The sequence below is a fragment of the Staurois parvus genome, unplaced genomic scaffold, assembly GCF_062004578.1.
Source record: "Staurois parvus isolate SC_StPar_1 unplaced genomic scaffold, SC_StPar_1.0 ptg000153l, whole genome shotgun sequence".
NCBI lineage: Eukaryota > Metazoa > Chordata > Amphibia > Anura > Ranidae > Staurois > Staurois parvus.
Genome location: NW_028317949.1, coordinates 22,046,754 through 22,068,348, shown reverse-complemented (window position 1 = coordinate 22,068,348; position 21,595 = coordinate 22,046,754).

The window sequence follows — 21,595 nt, the reverse complement described above, 5'->3', positions numbered from 1 at the left end:
CTTTCCCAAGAGGGAGTTTGGTGATGAAACCAAATCTTTATTCAGTCAGAAGTTGTTTATGATAGTTATTTGAATTTTCAACTTCTCTGTTCTTCTTAGGTAAGGATTCCATGGGATGCAATTTTAGTCAAGTGGATGATCAAAAAGAAAAACCCTGCTGATACAGGGCAGTGATTGAACAAAGAAGTGGAGTATTTATGCTGTAGAGAGTGCTGGTATAGAGTATTGAGGAATAAAACATTATCAATTTTCCCAAACATATTGTGGGCATGTGAGTAATATGAATCTTCCTATGTGGTAGGATTTAATTCCTGCCAAAGGCTTATAAGTTTATAGTTCAGAGTAATATTTGCATGAGGTTTTTTTATTGGGAGTTATTAGATAATGTGTTGGGAGATGTAGTGGAGGAAGTAGATTTGCCCAGGTTTAGGGCAATCGGGATAAAGCTGCACTCTTCTAAGACTTTATTAAATCATTGGTTGGACATCACAAAAGTGGGGCACAGCAGGATAAAGATTTACGTGTTTTGCGCTGTATCATTGCTTAGTCATAACCCACCATAACAGGTAAGGTTATAACTAAGCATTGATACCACACAAAACTTGTCAAGCTTTATCCTGCTGTGCCCCATTTTTGTGATGCCCAAATAATGATTTATTAAAGTCTTTGAAGAGTGCAGCTATTTGCTTCATCTCCTATACAGCTGGCAGGCTGGGTGAGCTCCTTCACAGAGAACTATACAGCCAAGCAGTCTTCCTCATGATCACATGGAGCGACATACACACATTGCACACAAGTTTAGGGCAATATGTGCGTTCCCCACTAGTGTGATCAGGTCTTTGCCACGGTGGGATATTTCCTAGAGGAATCAGAAGAATTGGGCCTAGAAAGTATTCTAAGCACAGTAAATAGCTAGGGTAATAACAATGTCATAAAAGTGCCTTAACGAATTAGGTAATGGCATGTGGAATGTGCAGTTAAAAGGGAGATTATGACAAAAGGCAATTATAATGCCCCTTTTTTTTTCCTTAAAGCAAGCCTGATAGTAATATTTGTATCATTTGTTTAAGACTCTAGGGCAAATTTGGTTTCCTGCAATATTATTGTGTAAGTCTTACAGGAATGACAGTAGTTTAGTAGTAGTACGTTCCTAATAACCCTACACATTATGAGATATATAGATTTTTTTAAAGTCAGGTAAGCAATACTTGCAGAGGATGGAAATAATTTATACCAATAGTAAGTTCAGTGGGGTGTAAGACATAGTGTAACAGGTAGAGCGGGCTGACTTTGGGAAGGGTGGGGGTAAAAGAGAGAAGAAGGAGGCAAGAAAAAGTGGGAGGAAGGTGAGAAAGAAAATGAGAACAAGTGGAATATAGGTCACTTGTGGGAATCGCTGTGAATATGGCTAACAACTGCAAAGTAATTGTCACATACCTGGTTGGGGAGCCTGATGTAGAGAGAAGGCGTCCTCTTACAACTCCCACTCGGAGCCCCTGTTAGTGGGAACAGAGGGCGCAGAGCCAGGAGTGGCATGAGTGCCGGGTAGGTCTGGAGCTGGCGGCAGGTAGGTGAAGATCCAAGAGATCTGGAAGCAGGCCTGGTGCGGATGCAGGAAAGTGTGTGCAGCAGTAGGCAGGTATGGCGGCAATCAGGATGCAGACTGGGACTGGACACAGGAGCGTGGATGCAGCAGCAGACAGGTATGGTAGTGACCAGGATGCAGGCCGGGTACAGGACCGTGGGTGAAGCAGCAGGTAAGTATAACGGTGACCAGGATGCAGGCCAGGTGCAGGACTACTGCTTGTAGTTATCAATGAACTGTGAGGGCACTGGTGAGAGCTCTTGTAGTTAATTGATTCTTCCTGCTCTTTGGTAACTGTCTGCCCATATGGGAGGTGTGGGCAGATTGCTGTACTGAGAGTCTGCAGGAGCCTAACATTGCACTGCTCTGCAGGCTGTTAAGAAAAAAATAATACATGCAATTTTTCTACCTGCAAAAAAGTACATTTATTTAGCAAAATTATCCTTTAAATGTCAATCATATGTTTGGGGAAGTCCTCCAAAGTCCTCCAAATGTTAAAGGAGATAAAGAGACATAAATGTTCAGGGTGGGTTTTAAGTTCTGTTTTTATAAACCTGTGTGGGTTTTCAGTTCTGTTTTATAAAAACAAAAAACTGAGTAATATCATAACTCTGCATCTAACCAGACTGTTTAATCAACATAAATGAGATGTGACTTCTCTCCTAATATGTTGAAAGCTAATATCTTTAAAGCCTGGCAGAGATTTTCAATCATGGACAAATTTCTACCCTATCCTATTACTGAACTTAGACATACAAATTCTCATTACACTCTTAGTGTAATGTTTGAACTCCCTTTTAGGGATGAGCTCAGTGTTACCTTTGAATCAAACACTGGCTGTTTGAACATTCATCTGAACTCCAAACATTCAGGGCAATCAATGTGGTGAAAAAAAAAACTGAATCAAAAGTCATTCAATGTCCTTTTAAGACTCTTTGCCACCCAACATACTATACTTTTGCTTTCCTCGTTGACTCCAGTGCATTTCACTATAATTTAGATGACACAGAACCAGTTTTCATTAATGTATTTATTTTTCTATTGGATGAGCTTGAACATATGCATTTTAACTGTTTGGTCGATCAATGCCATGCATTTGCAAATTTTAGGCTGAAAATGGGATTCAAAGAAAAAAAAGGAGTGTTAATGTGTGACAAGCTCTGCAATCCATTTAGACCCAATAAATATTTCAAACAATCTCATACATTTGTTATACATCTGATTCTGTGTGATCCCACTCTAACTTTTTAGTGAAAAGAGCATTTTAAACAACAAAAATGGTACACATATTTTCCAGTACACTTACCAGTTAAGCAAGCAACTAAAATAAACAAATACATTGAGCTGTAGCTTAAAGCCACCAGTGTACCCCTGTACCAAATGTAGCAAAAAAAAAAATATGGCAATAACTACAATCTTTTTAAAAATAGCTGGAGTTTTTAGTCTTTGTGTAGCCCTGGGCTTCTGGTGTGCCCCTGCACCTCCAGGGAGAAATGGACTCACTCCAGGCATACGTGTCCTCCTTTTATTCAATGCTGCATATTATATAACATGAAGGCTCTCATAGACTAATGTTAGAGATCACAAAGGGGCCTTGACCAGGCAGTTTAGCTTCCATATACTACAGTTGCAAGAAAACATATGTGAACCCCTTGGGATTACGTGGAGTTTTGCATGAATTGGGCATAAAATGTGCTCTGAACGTCATCTAAGTCACAACAATAGAAGAACACAGTCTGCTGAACATAATACTACACAAACATTAGATGTTGCCATGGTTTAATTGCACATAACATGTAAACATTCACAGTGCAGGGAGGAAAAAGTATGTGAGGCCCTAGCTTAATGACTTCTCCCAGAGCTAATTGGAGCCAGGAGTGAGCCAACCTTGACTCCAATCAGTGTGATGATATTGGATGTGTTGCTGACAGCTGTCCTCCCCTTAAAAAACACACACCTGTTTTGGGTTTACTGATTTCAAGAAGCACTGTCTGATGTGAACCATGCCTCGCAGAAAAGAGCTCTCAGAAGACCTACGATCAAGAATTGTTGACTTGCATGAAGCTGGAAAGGGTTACAAAAGTATCTCCAAAAGCCTTGATGTTCATGTGTCCACGGTAAGACAGACTGTCTACAAATGGAGAAAGTTTAGCACTGTTGCTACTCTCCCTAGGCGAGGTCGTCCTGTAAAAATGACTGCAAGAGCACAGCGCAGAATGCTGCATGAGGTAAAGAAGAATCCCAGAGTGTCAGCTAAAGACCTACAGAAATCTCTGGCACATGCTAACATTTTTGTTGACACATCTACAATAAGGAAAACATTAAACAAGAATGGAGTACATGGGAGGACACCACGGAGGAAGCCATTGCTGTCCAAAAAGAATATCGCAGCACGTTTAAAGTTAGCAAAAGAGCACCTGGATGTTCCACAGCACTACTGGCAAAATATACTGTGGACAGATGAAACCAAGATTGAGTTGTTTGGGAAGAACACACAACACTATGTGTGGAGAAAAAAAGGCACAGCACACCAACATCAAAACCTCATCCCCACTGTAAAACATGGCGGAGGGAGCATCATAGTTTGGGGCTGCTTTGCTGCCTCAGGGCCTGGACGGATTGTTGTCATTGATGGGAAAATGAATTCCAGAGTTTATCAAGACATTTTGCAGGAAAACGTATGACCATCTGTCCGCCAACTGAAGCTCCGCAGAGGATGGGTGATGCAACAGGGCAATGGCCCAAAGCATACAAGTAATTCAACAAAACAATGGCTGCAACAGCACAGAATACGCCTTCTGGAGTGGCCCAATCAGAGTCCTGACCTCAACCCAATTGAAATGCTGTGGCATGACCTTAAGAGAGCGATTTACAGCAGACATCCCAAGAATATTGCTACACTAAAACAGTTTTGTGAAGAGGAGTGGTCCAAAATTAATTCAGATCGTTGTGCAGGTCTGATCTGCAACATACAGGAAACGTTTGGTTGAGGTTATTGCTGCCAAAGGAGGGTCAACCAGTTATTAAGTCCAAAGGTTCACATACTTTTTCCTCCCTGCACTGTGAATGTTTACATGTTATGTGCAATTAAACCATGGCAACATCTAATGTTTGTGTAGTATTATGTTCAGCAGACTGTGTTCTTCTATTGTTGTGACTTAGATGACGTTCAGAGCACATTTTATGCCCAATTCATGCAAAACTCCACGTAATCCCAAGGGGTTCACATACTTTTTCTTGCAATTGTATATATTTCCAAATGTATGCAACTACATTCTATTTTTCCTATTTGAAATGTTTATTTATCTATTTTATTTAAAAGCAATGTACATTTAATTTTTTACCAATGCACAGAGCTCAGGATTAAACCCCCCAGGCTCTGTATATTAAGTACATGTAATTTTAATTGTCAGAGTGTGGATTGCAATGAACAATTTCATAAGAAAAAAAAGGAAAAACAAAAAGGGGAAGGGGAATATATGTAACATACGGTAAGGCTATACCCTTACATTTTTGGTCATCCACAAGCTGGACACCTAATTCTCCTTCCCACTTGGTAAGGCAACCCAGTAAGGATGTATAAGATAAAGACAGTGTTTTATATGTAGATAATCTTTTGGGGGGGCATTGGTGTGAAAAAAACAGTCTATTGAATTGATCTGGTTTCTTATTAGAAGGAGTATGAAGAGAATAGTAACAAATGATTTTACCTGATGATTTTTCCAGTAATCTAAGGGATGTACATCACATTTAGACCTTATTTATTTCAATTAAATTAAATGAATTCCCTTCAATAAATGATGCAATCTAATGCAGGCCATAGATGGAGAGAAAAACGGCCGATTTTTCGTCCGAAAATAAAACCGGCCGATTATCTTATCGTTAGTGGACGATTTTGTCGGCCGTTTTTCGTGTATTTTGGACTTTCAGATTATCGGTGATGTTGGAAAATTTTCGAAAAACGCCCGACTTTATCCTCATTGATGGTCAAAAACGAACGATCGTTTTCCGAAAAAGGATCACAAAGGCCACAAAATGACATCATTTCCCGTTATAAGTTACTCATTAATCGGCCGATTTTCGTAATAATTGGTGGTCAGGTAAGTTTTTTAGACCGACCGATAGTTCGTTAATCGGCCGAAAATCTGCCGTTTTTCTCCCCATCTATGGCTTGCATAAAAGAGCCTTCTGTGGTCCAGTTATTAAAGGCTTCAGAATACAGACTGGGGGAAACCAATGGGAATTTATTAAAGAATTTTAGAGAATTTTATTTCCCTTTATATTTACTAAATAGAACATCTCAAACTTGAAAAACTTGTTTTACAAGTGTCAATAGCAAAGTCTCAAATCGTCTATTATACTTCATGGCCCACAAATTTAAATGAAGTTGCCTACAGCTTAGAGAAAATTCTAATTGAACTCATATTTTCAGGGAGCATGGAATTACCAATCCAGTGAATCCTAGTAAGAATCACCTCTTCAAAATGCTGTTTGATATTGAAGAGCCCCAAGCCTCCTTCAGTTTTCACTCTATATAACAGTTTAAATGTGGCTTACTTTTCTGGCAGACAAATGCAAGAAACATTTTTAAGTTTTTAGGTTTGGCAAAGACAGAAAAAGGAAGAGTGACTGGGAGAACCTGCATACAACATAATTTTTAAATTTTATTTTTTTTGTTTACAAATTGTCACCAGTGCGGTACAGCATCATCATATGACTGGTGTGGTGGTGATCAGGTATATTGACAGATGACAGTATATAAAAAAAATCATACATTTTTATTAAATTTTTAAATATTTGTAATTTTTTTAAAACTTATTTTACACTCTTTCACAAGAGTAGCCATAATGACATTGTATTAACCTGGGAGGGGACCAGGAATTTTTTTTTATACTTTTATTGCTTATACAGTGTAAAAGCAATATCTTTAGCTGTCATTTATGGTTTTCCCATTCATGAACAGCTTGCTTTTGGCTGTGATCTGTGATTGACTATGCTAATCACATGGTACAGGTAGCCAGGTATCATGTGATTGCTGTAGGCCAATCACAACATTAGGCAAGCTATTTATGAATGGAACCAAATTTATGACAGACTGTTTACATTCTTATCATGTGATCACTATGACCAGTGATAACGATCACTTGATACCCGGTTACCAGTTACTGGTAACAATGATTCACTGTGTCCAGTAATCACAGCAGTCACAGGAGGGGTGTGCTTCATGCTCCTAAACAGGTGCAGGCTCAATCACATATACATACATGACTGGGCATGCACATGCCGACCTGCCGCAGTAAAAATGTACTTTGGTGGGGTGGCAAGTGGTCAATGTTGTAACGTTACTGGTAGGTGCAATTTAAGGCTACATTCCAGCAAAATACACAGGTAAACGACCTGCCAAAGAATTTGTTTTTCTGTCCATTCAGTCCTGAGATCTACACAACTCTACTGTCTGTCAGATGAGACCTTTCCCTTGCCATCACCCTGTGGCAGCGAAAGGAGTAGCAGCTCACTGATAAACTTATCTCCCTTTCGCTCTGCTATCTCCTCCTACTAGCATGCTATTTGCACTGCAGCACAACTGATTGGTTGCTTGTGCTGCTTATTCCTCCTTCTGTATTATTTCTGCAAGAGGCTGATGCAAAGTCATACTAAGGTACTTAAACCATTTGCATAAAAAAACAACAAAAAAAAAAACAATTTTTAAGGATGTATAGATGAATACAGAGTTGCAAATTTGTGCCCTTTTAATCTGTCTGGAGTTCAACTTTCATTTCAATCTGGGCTACTGCAAATTACACATTATTACTTTTTGTTGAACTGTTGTATTGAACAAGCCAGTAATAAATTCAGTGACTGACATTTATTTATGCCAGTTATATCTTCAAGATTTACAGTATATGCTGAATAAGTTCTTATTAGCTATAAATGCATTTTACTTCTGTGAAAAACAGAATGACAGGTCCAGATACAAAAAGATTATACAAAATGGGCTCCATATCTTTTAATGACTATGAAAAGCTTTAGTGACAGTTACACAATCTTGTTTATCTATGCTTAAGCTATAATATTTCTTTTGATGATGCTTAATGTATGATTATTATTCTCAAACAGTCAAATATGAACTGACTAAATTAACTAAAGGTTTTGAAAACAACTTTTCTAGAAAAGTTCCAGAAAGTTCATGTTAAATTATTTTATTATTAAAGTGTATATGAACCCAAAACCAAAAACTTAGTATATTGCAGGTTACCAGTCTTTGTATTTGGGGGCTAAATTAGTTTCCATCTTAGGAACATTTTCAGCGAGTACAGAAAATACCAGTTGATCTTCCAAGAAATGCAATGCACCTGTCAAAAAAGAAAGGTCAAACATCCCTATTTTTATTGTGTAAATTACCAGTCCCAGCAATTTACCATGTAATACAAATGAACAAAGGCAGATATATTTGAACTCCAACTCTATGACAACCATGGATCCTTCCATAGATGCAACAGAAAAATTAGTGTAGACATAAAGGGGTTTATTTACTAAAGCTGGAGAGTCCAAAATCAGACTCCCTTCTGCATAGAAACCAATCAGCTTCTAACCTCAGCTTGTTCAATGAAGCTTTGGTAATGAAACCTGGAAGCTGATTGGTTTCTATGCAGAAGGAAGTCTGATTTTGGACTCTCCAGCTTTAGTAAATAAACTCCAAAGGGACAGAAAAAGTGTTACTTCCATGAAAACCAGGAATAAATAAAGAAAAAAATTCCCCAGTAAAGAAAACAAATGCAGCCGCTACATCTAGTAGGACTAAGCTACAATATATAACTTTTTTGTTTTGGGATTTTGACATTATTAATATTAATGTTCGTTTATTTGTGCTGAATAATCTGAACATTATATTCTGTATAAACATAACCAATAGAGTTGGGTTTGATGTTCGAGTTGAACATATGTTTGACTCGAACGTCGGCCATTCGTGTGTTCAGTGAACACATAAACAGTAAGGGCATTCAGCAGGCTATTCAGCAGGCTGTTTGCCTGCTGCACCCCACAATGCACTTTACCCTGACAGTGCATTGTGACTGACCAAAGCAATGCACCTGACCACAGGCCAGGTGCAATGCTTTGGACAATCACAGTGCATGATGATGTCAAAAGGGGACAGGGCCACCTGGTGATGTCAACTGGGTGATCACTCCCCTTGTGATGTCATCCCTGTACTTAAGAACTGTCAGGCTGGTGCAGCTGTCAAATGGTGGGAGCCAGCTTTGAGTGCAAGCTTTTTTTTTTTTCTTTATTCAGGTAGGCGGTGGTGGAGGGCATCATGATTGATGTTGGATCTACTTCACAGGACATTTTTTTTTAATTTTTGTTTCTAATAATGGACATGTCAAAGACTGCCTTTTGTTATTTTTTTACACTACATTTTTTTTTGTGAATGAGTAGAGGTACCATGTACGCCATACTCATTCACATTGGGGGGCGGGATCTAGGGGCCTCCTTGTTAAAGGGGGCTTCCAGATTCTGATAAGTCCCCCACCCGCAGACAACCACAACCACCAGCCACAATTGTGGGGAAGAAGCCCTTGTCTCCATCGACATGAGGGCAAGGTGCTTTGGGGGGGAGCCCCTGCCCCAAAGCACCCCCGCATGTTGAGGGCATGTGGCCTGCTATGGTTCAGGAGGGGGGGCACTCGTTCATCCCCCCTTTTCCTGATCTTCTAAGTTGCATGCTCGAATAATGGTCTGATATGGATTTTGAGGTGGACCCCTATGCCATTTTTAAAGAAAATTTGGTGTGGGCGGTCCCTTTAAAATTCATACCAGACCCAAACGGCTTGGTGTGGATGGGGAGGGGGACCCTATGCCATTTTTAATTTTTAAACTTTTAATTGCCAGCAATTCTTTTTACAACCCGGGAGCAGGGAACCCCGATGACAGGTGAAACATTAAAGAATGTTTTCACTACTAAAATATTGCTATTAGAGATGAGCGAAGTATTCAAAAATTCGATTCGGCTGATTCGGCGAATTCGAGGAATAAATTCGATTCGAGTCGAATATATTCGCTGCGAATTTAACTTATAAAAAGGGTGTTTCTAGGCTTCAGAGAGCCTTTATATTAGTGCAGAACACTGTACCTTTAATTTAAATGCCCTTGGAGTCTGCTGGGGAAGAGAAATAATACTGTCAGTCAGTATGACATGCAGATGAGTGCCGTCGATCTTAGAATCACCGCACACTTCACTCATTTGGGCAGTCACGGGGCCAAAACCAGAGTGTGGAGCCACAGTGTGGCGGTGGAGGCAGCAGCAATGGGAGGCCATACAGCACCCTATGACAAAATGGAACCCACCAGCAGTGTGAGGAGACCTGAAAGTGGCACATGGCAGAGTGTGGCGATGGAGACAGCAGCAATGGGAGGCCGTACAGGGACCCATGAGACACTCTGGACCTGGCAGCAGCATGAGGAGGCGGTACAGGGGCCCATGACAGATTACGGGCCTGGCAGCAGCATGAGGAGTCGGTACGGGGGCCCATGGCAGATTACGGGCCTGGCAGCAGCTATGGGAGGCCCGTAATCTGCCAGCACCCTATGACAAAATGTAACCCACCAGCAGTGTGAGGAGACCTGAAAGTGGCACATGGCAGAGTGTGGCGATGGAGACAGCAGCAATGGGAGGCCGTACAGGGACCCATGAGACACTCTGGACCTGGCAGCAGCATGAGGAGTCGGTACGGGGGCCCATGGCAGATTACGGGCCTGGCAGCAGCAATGGGAGGCCCGTAATCTGCCAGCACCCTATGACAAAATGGAACCCACCAGCAGTGTGAGGAGACCTGAAAGTGGCACATGGCAGAGTGTGGCGATGGAGACAGCAGCAATGGGAGGCCGTACAGGGACCCATGAGACACTCTGGACCTGGCAGCAGCATGAGGAGTCGGTACGGGGGCCCATGGCAGATTACGGGCCTGGCAGCAGCAATGGGAGGCCCGTAATCTGCCAGCACCCTATGACAAAATGGAACCCACCAGCAGTGTGAGGAGACCTGAAAGTGGCACATGGCAGAGTGTGGCGATGGAGACAGCAGCAATGGGAGGCCGTACAGGGACCCATGACACACTCTGGACCTGGCAGCAGCATGAGGAGGCGGTACAGGGGCCCATGACAGATTACGGGCCTGGCAGCAGCATGAGGAGTCGGTACGGGGGCCCATGGCAGATTACGGGCCTGGCAGCAGCAATGGGAGGCCATACAGCACCCTATGACAAAATGGAACCCACCAGCAGTGTGAGGAGACCTGAAAGTGGCACATGGCAGAGTGTGGCGATGGAGACAGCAGCAATGGGAGGCCGTACAGGGACCCATGACACACTCTGGACCTGGCAGCAGCAAGAGGAGGCGGTACAGGGGCCCATGGCAGAGTGGCGACACAGGGTTGTCGGTGGAGACACGACCGCTGGATGACACCGGGAGCACTGGCCTCTGGCTGCGACTAGTGCTGCCTCGACCCCTTCCTCTGCTGCCACATCTGCTCGCTCCTGAAACATTGCCTCCTCTGCCACTCCTCTGCGTGTTGTCTGACATACTCTTTAATTCAACGATTCTGTGTCCCTGAGTAACAATTCTGTGTCTGTCCCTGAGTAACAATTCTGTGTCCCTCAGTAACAATTCTGTGTCTGTCCCTGAGTAACAATTCTGTGTCCCTCAGTAACAATTCTGTGTCCCTCAGTAACAATTCTGTGTCCCTCAGTAACAATTCTGTGTCTGTCCCTGAGTAACAATTCTGTGTCCCTGAGTAACAGTTCTGTGTCCCTGAGTAACAATTCTGTGTCCCTGAGTAACAGTTCTGTGTCCCTGAGTAACAATTCTGTGTCCCTCAGTAACAATTCTGTGTCCCTCAGTAACAATTCTGTGTCTGTCCCTGAGTAACAATTCTGTGTCCCTGAGTAACAGTTCTGTGTCCCTGAGTAACAATTCTGTGTCCCTGAGTAACAGTTCTGTGTCCCTGAGTAACAATTCTGTGTCCCTCAGTAACAATTCTGTGTCCCTCAGTAACAATTCTGTGTCTGTCCCTGAGTAACAATTCTGTGTCCCTCAGTAACAATTCTGTGTCCCTCAGTAACAATTCTGTGTCCCTCAGTAACAATTCTGTGTCTGTCCCTGAGTAAAAATTCTGTGTCCCTGAGTAACAGGTCTGTGTCCCTGAGTAACAATTCTGTGTCCCTGAGTAACAGTTCTGTGTCCCTGAGTAACAATTCTGTGTCCCTGAGTAACAATTCTGTGTCACTCAGTAAAAATTCTGTGTCCCTCAGTAACAATTCTGTGTCCCTCAGTAACAATTCTGTCTGTTCCTGAGTAACAATTCTGTGTCCCTGAGTAACAGTTCTGTGTCCCTGAGTAACAATTCTGTGTCCCTGAGTAACAGTTCTGTGTCCCTGAGTAACAATTCTGTGTCCCTGAGTAACAATTCTGTGTCCCTCAGTAACAATTCTGTGTCCCTCAGTAACAATTCTGTGTCTGTCCCTCAGTAACAATTCTGTGTCCCTCAGTAACAATTCTGTGTCCCTCAGTAACAATTCTGTGTCTGTCCCTGAGTAACAATTCTGTGTCCCTGAGTAACAGTTCTGTGTCCCTGAGTAACAATTCTGTGTCCCTGAGTAACAGTTCTGTGTCCCTGAGTAACAATTCTGTGTCCCTGAGTAACAATTCTGTGTCCCTGAGTAACAATTCTGTGTCCCTCAGTAACAATTCTGTGTCCCTGAGTAACAATTCTGTGTCTGTCCCTGAGTAACAATTCTGTGTCCCTCAGTAACAATTCTGTGTCCCTCAGTAACAATTCTGTGTCCCTCAGTAACAATTCTGTGTCTGTCCCTCAGTAACAATTCTGTGTCCCTGAGTAACAATTCTGTGTCCCTGAGTAACAATTCTGTGTCCCTCAGTAACAATTCTGTGTCCCTCAGTAACAATTCTGTGTCCCTCAGTAACAATTCTGTGTCTGTCCCTGAGTAACAATTCTGTGTCCCTCAGTAACAATTCTGTGTCCCTCAGTAACAATTCTGTGTCTGTCCCTGAGTAACAATTCTGTGTCCCTGAGTAACAGTTCTGTGTCCCTGAATAACAATTCTGTGTCCCTGAGTAACAGTTCTGTGTCCCTGAGTAACAGTTCTGTGTCCCTCAGTAACAATTCTGTGTCCCTCAGTAACAATTCTGTGTCCCTCAGTAACAATTCTGTGTCTGTCCCTGAGTAACAATTCTGTGTCCCTCAGTAACAATTCTGTGTCTGTCCCTGAGTAACAATTCTGTGTCCCTGAGTAACAGTTCTGTGTCCCTGAGTAAGAATTCTGTGTCCCTGAGTAACAATTCTGTGTCCCTAAGTAACGATTCTGTGGCCCTAAAGTCTCTTTGGCCCTAACTCTGTCCCTAATACAGAGAGGTCTGTCTCTCTTGAATGACCGGAGGCTAATGGAGAATTGTAAGATGGCCGCAATTTATAGCTCGACCATTACACAGTGCTGGCTGGCTGGCTGCTGATTGGCTAATGCGATCACATGTCATGAATGAATGCATTATGGGTCAGCGCGCCTTGTCTGCGCGCCTTCCCAGAGATCCCCACACCGTCGCCACACATGTCGCCGCCATTTTTGGAAAAAATTCACGCCGAATCCGAAAATTAGCAGACTTCGGATGCGCGAATCGAAATTTTCCAAAAATGGCGAAATTTTCCAAAAAATTTTTTCCTAATCTTCGAAACGAATTCCACTTCGCCAAGTTCGATTCGCTCATCTCTAATTGCTATACTTATTAATATAACTCATGTGGTATTTTAGTAGCTGTGCAGTATCTTACTGCATACTTGGATGTGGTAAGATACCACTTAGTGAACTGTCCCTGTTCGAAGTTCACGGTCAAACTTTCGTTAGGTTAAAAGTTTTGACTGCAAACTGAACAGAGGGGTATTCAGCCCATCAGTAATAACCAATTATGCAAGCTTAGGTCAATGTAGTATGCAATTATATCTGTCACTTTGGTATGCTTACTATAGGATTCTCGCTATGCCTATAATTCTCACTATAATATGATAATAATGTACTGTATGTTAACATATATGAAATCACTCTGGTAATAGTCTAGCCTGTGTGAAGCATTGTACAGAAAGGTAAAGCAGCACATAAACTTGCTCAGTGTCAAAATTACTTTATTCATGTGTGTAGAATCTCACACTCTTCTCTTCTCAACACTGCAGCTGATTATTTGTCTTTCAGCGAGGAAAATCCAAAACTTATAACGGACATGGCGCTTTCTAAACTTTGTCCACTTATCCATATCCATACATGGGTTTTATTAACAACCTCATCCCCATAAAAGAATGAAAAATGGTATACCAGGCAAGTTAAATGTACTTACATTTACAATACAGTAATTGATCACAACACCATAACCTTTGGCATGTAATATTGACCACTTCTTGTGAGTAATGGGAATATCTGCAGTAATAAATAGACCAATGTAAAAAGTAAAGCAAAAATGCAAATACCTCTAACAATCCCTTCTAGAGCTTCAGATGTAGTTAATATGTACAGTATATTTTTTTGGTTTTAATAACCTAAGTATTCCTTAAGGGTACCATTGTCATTTTACATTGGCAATTTTTATTTCTTTTATTGTTTTCTTCTCACTTCATTTTTATAATGGCAAGCAATTGATTAATTTTCTTATTTCATGTAAAAAATATTTTTTTTTTATGTTGGCATGTAGTTATTTCCCCTATTTCATGGCAACAGAATGCTCCACTAAAGTGGGCCTATACCCTCTATTCTTTTCAGCCTAGGAAACTGTCATCTTAGCCTCTATTTGATCTACAACTGCCATCGTGCTGTGCATGTTGTCAGTTTGGTTGAGAGCACAAAAAAATGTGACAGCATTCCCAGCATGCCAAGAATTATACTGTTTTTTTAAATTGTTAAATTGATGGGTTTAGTTCTGCTTTTGTGTCATCCACAGTTTCAACACTATAGGCTTGAGAAAGTTGGTTGTGCACTTGAAGTATGTCATCTAGGAAATAGTTGATCTGGAAGGGGATGCTGTGTTGATTGCAGGAGCCATTGCTCACCAGCAAGGATATCAGCAGTTGTCCATCAGGGTCAGGTCCCTACCTCTCTCCTGCCTCTATGTGCTGCACCCCGTGCCACGGAACAGGGAATGAAAGCTAGGATACTAATATGGGTGGATGGTTTTCCCTTCACTTACAACCACTTCCTCACCAATTTTGATATTCTTTGATTGCAATAATATTAATTTAATATTGGAGCATTTTCCCCATCTGTCTTAGTGCCAATGGATACTCAGTGTGTTCTGCTTCCCAGTCCTTGAATGTGACAGGCTGCAGGTTGTTAAAACTGTATCTTACTTAATATGGGACTGTTAGAGGCATACTGTATGTTTTTTTGTTTTTCTTTTTACATTGGTCAATTAAACATTTTAATGCTGTGTATGTTGGTCACCATGAACTGTAAAATAAATGAATATTCTCTTGCTTATAAAAAGTGGTTTCTTGGATGGCATATATTGCAATATATGTTCCAGGTGGTCAGCTGTGACAAAGTGATCCCTCTCTGGCCAGTCCCTACTCTATCTTGCAGATTGCCATACTCTCATTTTCTAATATTGTATAATCTATTGAGTGTGGACATCTACAAGGTGGTATCAAAAAGTTTCAAGGCTAGTTTTGTAACACGCCAACAGATGGCAGCACCACACACAGTCACAGGCAGCACTGATCTTTGTAAGTCAGTGTGCCAAAAGACATTGTCCTTTGTACATTGGGAGCTGTGTAACTGCTATTCTGAGCAGGGGCATTACCATGTCTTTCATGATGGCACGTCTGTTTGGACAGCAAACTAGAACAAAGAGTAAACATAAAATTCTGCATAAAACTGGGCAAATCTGCCACAGAGACATTTGACATGATTTGGCAAGTTTATGGCGATGCTGCGATGAGTTGTTCAAAGTGTTTTGAGTGGCATGCATACTTTAAGAGCAGAACAACATCACTGGAAGACAACAAGAGATCATAAAGACCTTTAACTAGCTCAACCCCTGAAAATTCCCTGTTCCCAAAGATGATGATCCAGCTCAAAGGTCATGGTTTTGACACCATAGCGAAGATCCAGTGATTTTCCCAGTTTCACACAGAATTTTACAGGAGCTCCCCGTAATTGTGCGTGCAGCCGTGTGTTGCCATCTGTTGGTGTGTTACAAAACTAGTCTCTAAACTTTTTCCTACCATCTTGTAGTTCCAAAATGGAACAGACATGAGTCAAATGAAATGAAATGAGTAATAGGCCAAAATCCAGTGATGCATGTACACAATGGGAAAATCTTGGAGGGTGGACAGCACCAGCAACCATCTATGCATGCATATAGTATAAGACTACGTATATACACTATGGCCCTGATTCACTAAGATGTGAGTCTATCAGCAGAGTCTGACCATTCAGGCAGACTCCGGTCAATCAATCAGTCGTCTGACCAGCGTCTAGCAAGCTCATTAACGAGCGTCTACTGACTACTTTGCCATTAGTGAATGAGGTATCCCGTCTGGCACATCTTTAGGTGCAATACCGGATATATTCGCTAGATGGCGCATAAGCGCGGGCTTTATTAACATTGGCGTTTTCCTGATAGAAAATTCTAATACAGCTGTACTATTACATTCTGAAAATTCTCTTTTGCTATGTTTTTTTTTTTGCTGTTTCTCCAAAATGATCAGGAAAGTATTGCATTTACTAATGAATGTCATACATTCTATATTCAAATGTTAAACATTTTCACACTTATATCTCAAATAATTTATATACTGTACTTCTAATTTCCCAATATAGTTATATATCTTCATTCTCTTTAATCACATAACTATTCTATGTTAAAGACAAGTGCAGCGCTATAAATGCATGTGATCAATAATGAACGCATGTAAAAACCAAAAAGTGCAAAGAATTGCAATAATGATGTAAACTGGTAAATCGTGCTAAAATAAGTTCATAGAATCATTCCTGAATAATGGAATGTCCTTCGTGTGAGAGTACCAACTCAGAGAGTGCCTATGAATGGCACGTGTGGTCTCTCCGTGACGGACAGTAGTGCATGAACTCGTGAAAGGTAAACCACCCTTGGGACTGGTCTACACTCACCAGAAAAAAAGTATTAATGTGCATGGGTTATACACATCGCACATCTGGGGGTGCAGCGGTATGCTGGCAGCTATGGGTTAGTCATCCAGCTCCATCCATCCATCCATCAGGGTGGGTGCCCAAATGGTCCTGGGGAGGAATTAGCTCAGCCACAGGAGCCAGAAAGGTGCTCAATAGTGTAGTACACTGTCACAGGGGTGGATGACCTTTCACGAGTTCATGCACTACTGTTCGTGGTTATATTTATCTTGTGTAATACCATTTTACTAGTCTATATCATTTGACCAGCGCTCGCTTTATCATTTTTAAACAATGTAACTATTCTACATTATAACTCAAACTGTGTTTCCCACAGTGGTTTAGTGGTTAGAGCTCAGAACTTACAGCACTTGGGTCATGGGTTCTAATCCCAGTCTTGGCAACATCCCAAAAAAATGGAGATCAATTTTCTGGGTTGTGGCAGGAATATTGATCAATCAATTATGATTTTGCCTAGTGACTAGAAAGTGGATGAATGTTACTTGCGTACTGTTCTTCTGCCAATTAGGTCATGTGCAAGTTTCATGCCGTGTATATTTCATTGTAACTTTTTTCTCTTTTAAATCTGTCTCCTTATACAACTTGACCCCCTCCCCCACCCCATCATCACCTGTCCCATATGCAAATCTATGGATCACCGCCCCACTCTTTAACTATCTATTTACTGATCAAGTGAATGTGTCTCATTTTCTATCAGCTACAGCTCAGATCTCACATTATTATACAATTGCTGATTGTATCTCACCACTAGTCTGATTGAATTCACAATTCCTGGTCAGTCCTGTTCCCTGACCTCTAATAACCTTTAGGGCCAGTTCACACTACATGTGTTTCAGTTGCTTTTTCAGCATCACAAACGCACAGAAAGAAGGTTATATGGTTGTCAATGTCATAGTTCACATCAGCGCTGCATTGTTTCTGCACAGAACTGTACTGGAACACATTGAAACGTCCTTGAATGTACTAAAACGCACATGTCCCTAACTACATTGAATACAAAGAAAATAGAAAAAAATAAGTGGAAGGGATACAAAAATGCAATGTAAACATGTCCAAAACGCATCCAAAATGTACTGGAACACACTAAACATGCATGCCAAAAGGGCATGAAAAAACCCCATCAGGAACACATCTAGACTGTTTCTATAGTGTGAACCAGCCCTTAGGACTTGTTCACACCATTGGTGGTGCAGAAACGCATGCAAGAACACACATTTTCCAGCACAGCAAAGAAATGCAATGCCCTATGTAGATGTGCGCAGGTACCATGATGAAAACGTTGTTGCACCTACACACGTCTATTAAAAACAGCCCCATTCACAGCCACAAATACGCATGGCACCACACTATTGTGCGGTTAGGTGCGACACACTTGGAAAATAACATAAAAATAAGCCAACATGGCTAAAACATATCTTGAAAATATGGGGACTCTGATATCCGGCGACAGTCTGTTCACGAACGAGAAGCAATTCTGCACCCTAAAACCAACATAGAGGAAAGGGATGGTCAAATTGCTGTGCTGCTTCCAAACCACCTCTGGCATGCCAGGGTCATTATGCAGGTCCTCGATGCCAGTTCTTGCCTGCGGCCACAAAATATCCACTGGCCACAAGTGAAGGTGAGTGGAGGACGTGAAGGTGGATTTCTACCAGCTTCAACCGCAAGCAGTACCACTCCTGAAAAATGAGAGCAAATAATCATTGACACGTCATCATGACAGTCAATTCTCAGTGCAGGCTATCTAGAGTGTCTTTCCTTTTTAACCATTTCAAGAGTTCAAGGAAACATTCTTGGAGCATCTACTGTGTTTGGAAAGGCCAAAGGCCCCCCCCTCCCCCAGGCACACTAATGCTTATGCAGGCCATAGACGGGGAGAAAAACAGCCGATTTTTCTTTTAAAAAATGAAAAATCGGTTGTTCAAGCGGCCGACGTTACCAGCAATGGTAAAAAAAAAAATCGGCCGATTTTCATCCCGTCTACAGCCGGCAAAAAGTGTCCCTGCAGAGAGCTCCGCTATTTCTTTGACAGTTCTTTGACATTTATAGCGGTTGCAACAATGTATTTGTATCCATTTCGGATACAGATGTTTTTATTCGGAAACAAATAGATACAATGTTGCAACCGCTGTAAATGTCAAGGAACTGTCAAAGAAATAGCGGAGCTCTCTGCAGGGACACTTTTTGCCATACTGGAATTCCTCTCATTTTTCATCCTTCTTCTTCCTCTTCTTCTTCCTCTTCTTCTTCATCATCATCCTCTTCTTCCTCTTCATCATCTTCTTCTTCATCATCATCATCATCCTCTTCTTCATCATCTTCATCATCATCATCCTCTTCTTCTTTTTCTTCTTTTTGTCTTCCTCTTGCAGGTCACTGCTCATGTGCAGATTTTTTATCAGTAAAAAAATCGGCCGATTTGCCCATCATTGCCGCGAAAATCGGCCGATCGGCAAATTCGGCCGTTTTTTTCCAACTTTACCAAAAAAAAAAATCTGCCAAAATACCGAAAAACGGCCGAACAAATAGCCCACTAACGATCCGAAAATCGGCCGATTTTATTTTCGGCCGAAAAATCGGCCGATTTTCGACCCATCTATGGCCTGCATGAGATATGGTGTGGCCCTAGGGTCAATGTGTGTTTAGAATACTTCCAAAATGCACATACAAAAACACTACATCCAAATGCATGTTGCATTTCTATAGCATGTTAAACAGAAGAATAACGCACTTCCATAATGTTAACATGCGCAAGTAAAAATAGACAAAATCCACATCCTTTTATTCTGGCTTCACATACATGCATTGTGGTATAACACCGCACTCCTGGGCAAATCACATGCAATTTGTGTGCGTTGCAATTAGAGACAAACATTTTGCACACCTCAAATTGCACCGCATCCGGGCCAAAAATGTGCAGGACCCTTTTTCAGGGTATGCACATGGGTGTGAATAGGCATGCCATCCAATTTGGCAAATCGCAATACGCTTTGTGTACCAATATTGGTGTGTTGGTAACTTCACCTAGAAAGCCGCAGCAGGTGGCATGAAGGGGTTGCGGTTGTGATGCGGTGCAGCGCTTGCACAGAAAACACTGCAAATTTCACATCGCATCTGTGTGACACCAGAATGTGCCAATATGTGGCTTGACAAAGCACAGTGGTCAGTGCAGATTATTTTCAATCCATGTTTTTTTACACTTTTCATTCACTGGTTTAACTCAGGTGATCATTAATCACAATTATCTCCGGAGATCACATGCAGCCCCTCAACCATCTACACATATCTCTGGAAATCTATACAGATCTCCTTGAAAAAATGTCTCCTCTCCTCTTCGGAAAACAATTGTCCTCCACCTCATAAACAGGGGGACAGAGAAGACTTCTCCTTGATAACTAAAATCAGATGAATTATCTGTGCTTAATAAACATACACCAATACTGCAAATGCATTGTACTGTCCAAGGCATTGCACACGAACGCATTGCACACTAGAAATGTCAAATGCGTTAGTGTGTACAGTGCATGAGTGTAAAATGCTTTAGTGCACACTGCAGTGTACAACGCATTGCACACTGTAATACTCTGTACAAAGTAATACCGTGTACACCCACACATTATAGACTGTAATGCACTGTACTCTGTCATGCAGGATGGAGCAACGCATTGCACACTGTGATACCGTGTACACCCACACATTGTAGACTGTAATGCACTGTACACTGTCATGCAGGCTGGAGCTACGCATTGCACACTGTGATACGCTGTCCACTGTCATGCAGAATCCAGCAACGCATTGCACACTGTTATACCATGTACACCAACACATTGTAGAATGTAATGCATTATACGCAGTATACATGTCCAGATATTCAAAGATTAGCCATGAAGGCCTAGCTGGTTACCTATTTGGCGACCGCAGATAGCCGAATAACGCTACACTGCATCCAGGCAGCTCTGGGAGGGTGTCATATGACATCCTGGCAGAACGCGCTCTCCATGATTGCTGTGTCCTAAGGACACAGCTGATCACGTGATGTGGTAAAGACCAATTACAGCGGCTTTTTACCATGTGATCAGCCATGTCCAATGACACGCTGATCACCGGGAAATGCATTTGCAGGGTCTTGGCTGCACTTTCATCACGCTGTCAGAATGTGTGGAAAGTACTGCCGAGAACCAGCAGTTATCAAAGCAGGGGTCGGCCCCGATGATCAGTGCCCACCAGTGCCACCCAACAGTTCCGCCCACCTGTGGCCAGCAGTGCCGCCTCATCAACGCACATCAGTGTTGCTAAATTACCAGTTTACCAAATGTTATAATATAAACAGACTTTTATTCATTATGAGCTATTTTGTGGTTTATCGAGCAAAAAGTGAAACTCACAGCAGCAAGTCAATACCACCCAAAGAAAGCTCTATTTGTCTGAAAAAACTGATACAAATTTAAGATGGGTACAATGTGGCATGACCGCACAATTGTCATTCAAAGGGTAACAGTGCAGAAAGATGAAAATTGGCCAGGACAGGAAGGGGGTATGAGTACCCAGTAGGCAAGTGGTTAATATAATTGACCCATCAATACCCAGGAGCTAATGTACAGATAAGTAGCATGTGCACCAAGTGAGATTCTGCTAGGCCCCACCCACAAAATTACAATTACTTGTCCCTCACATGTTATAAACATATTTGCAATGGCCACAGTTACTTTACATATAAGGATCATCTCCTCAGTTGAGAACTGTGCTCTCGCCATGTCCAAATGCCAATAAAGTTATCAAAATTTTC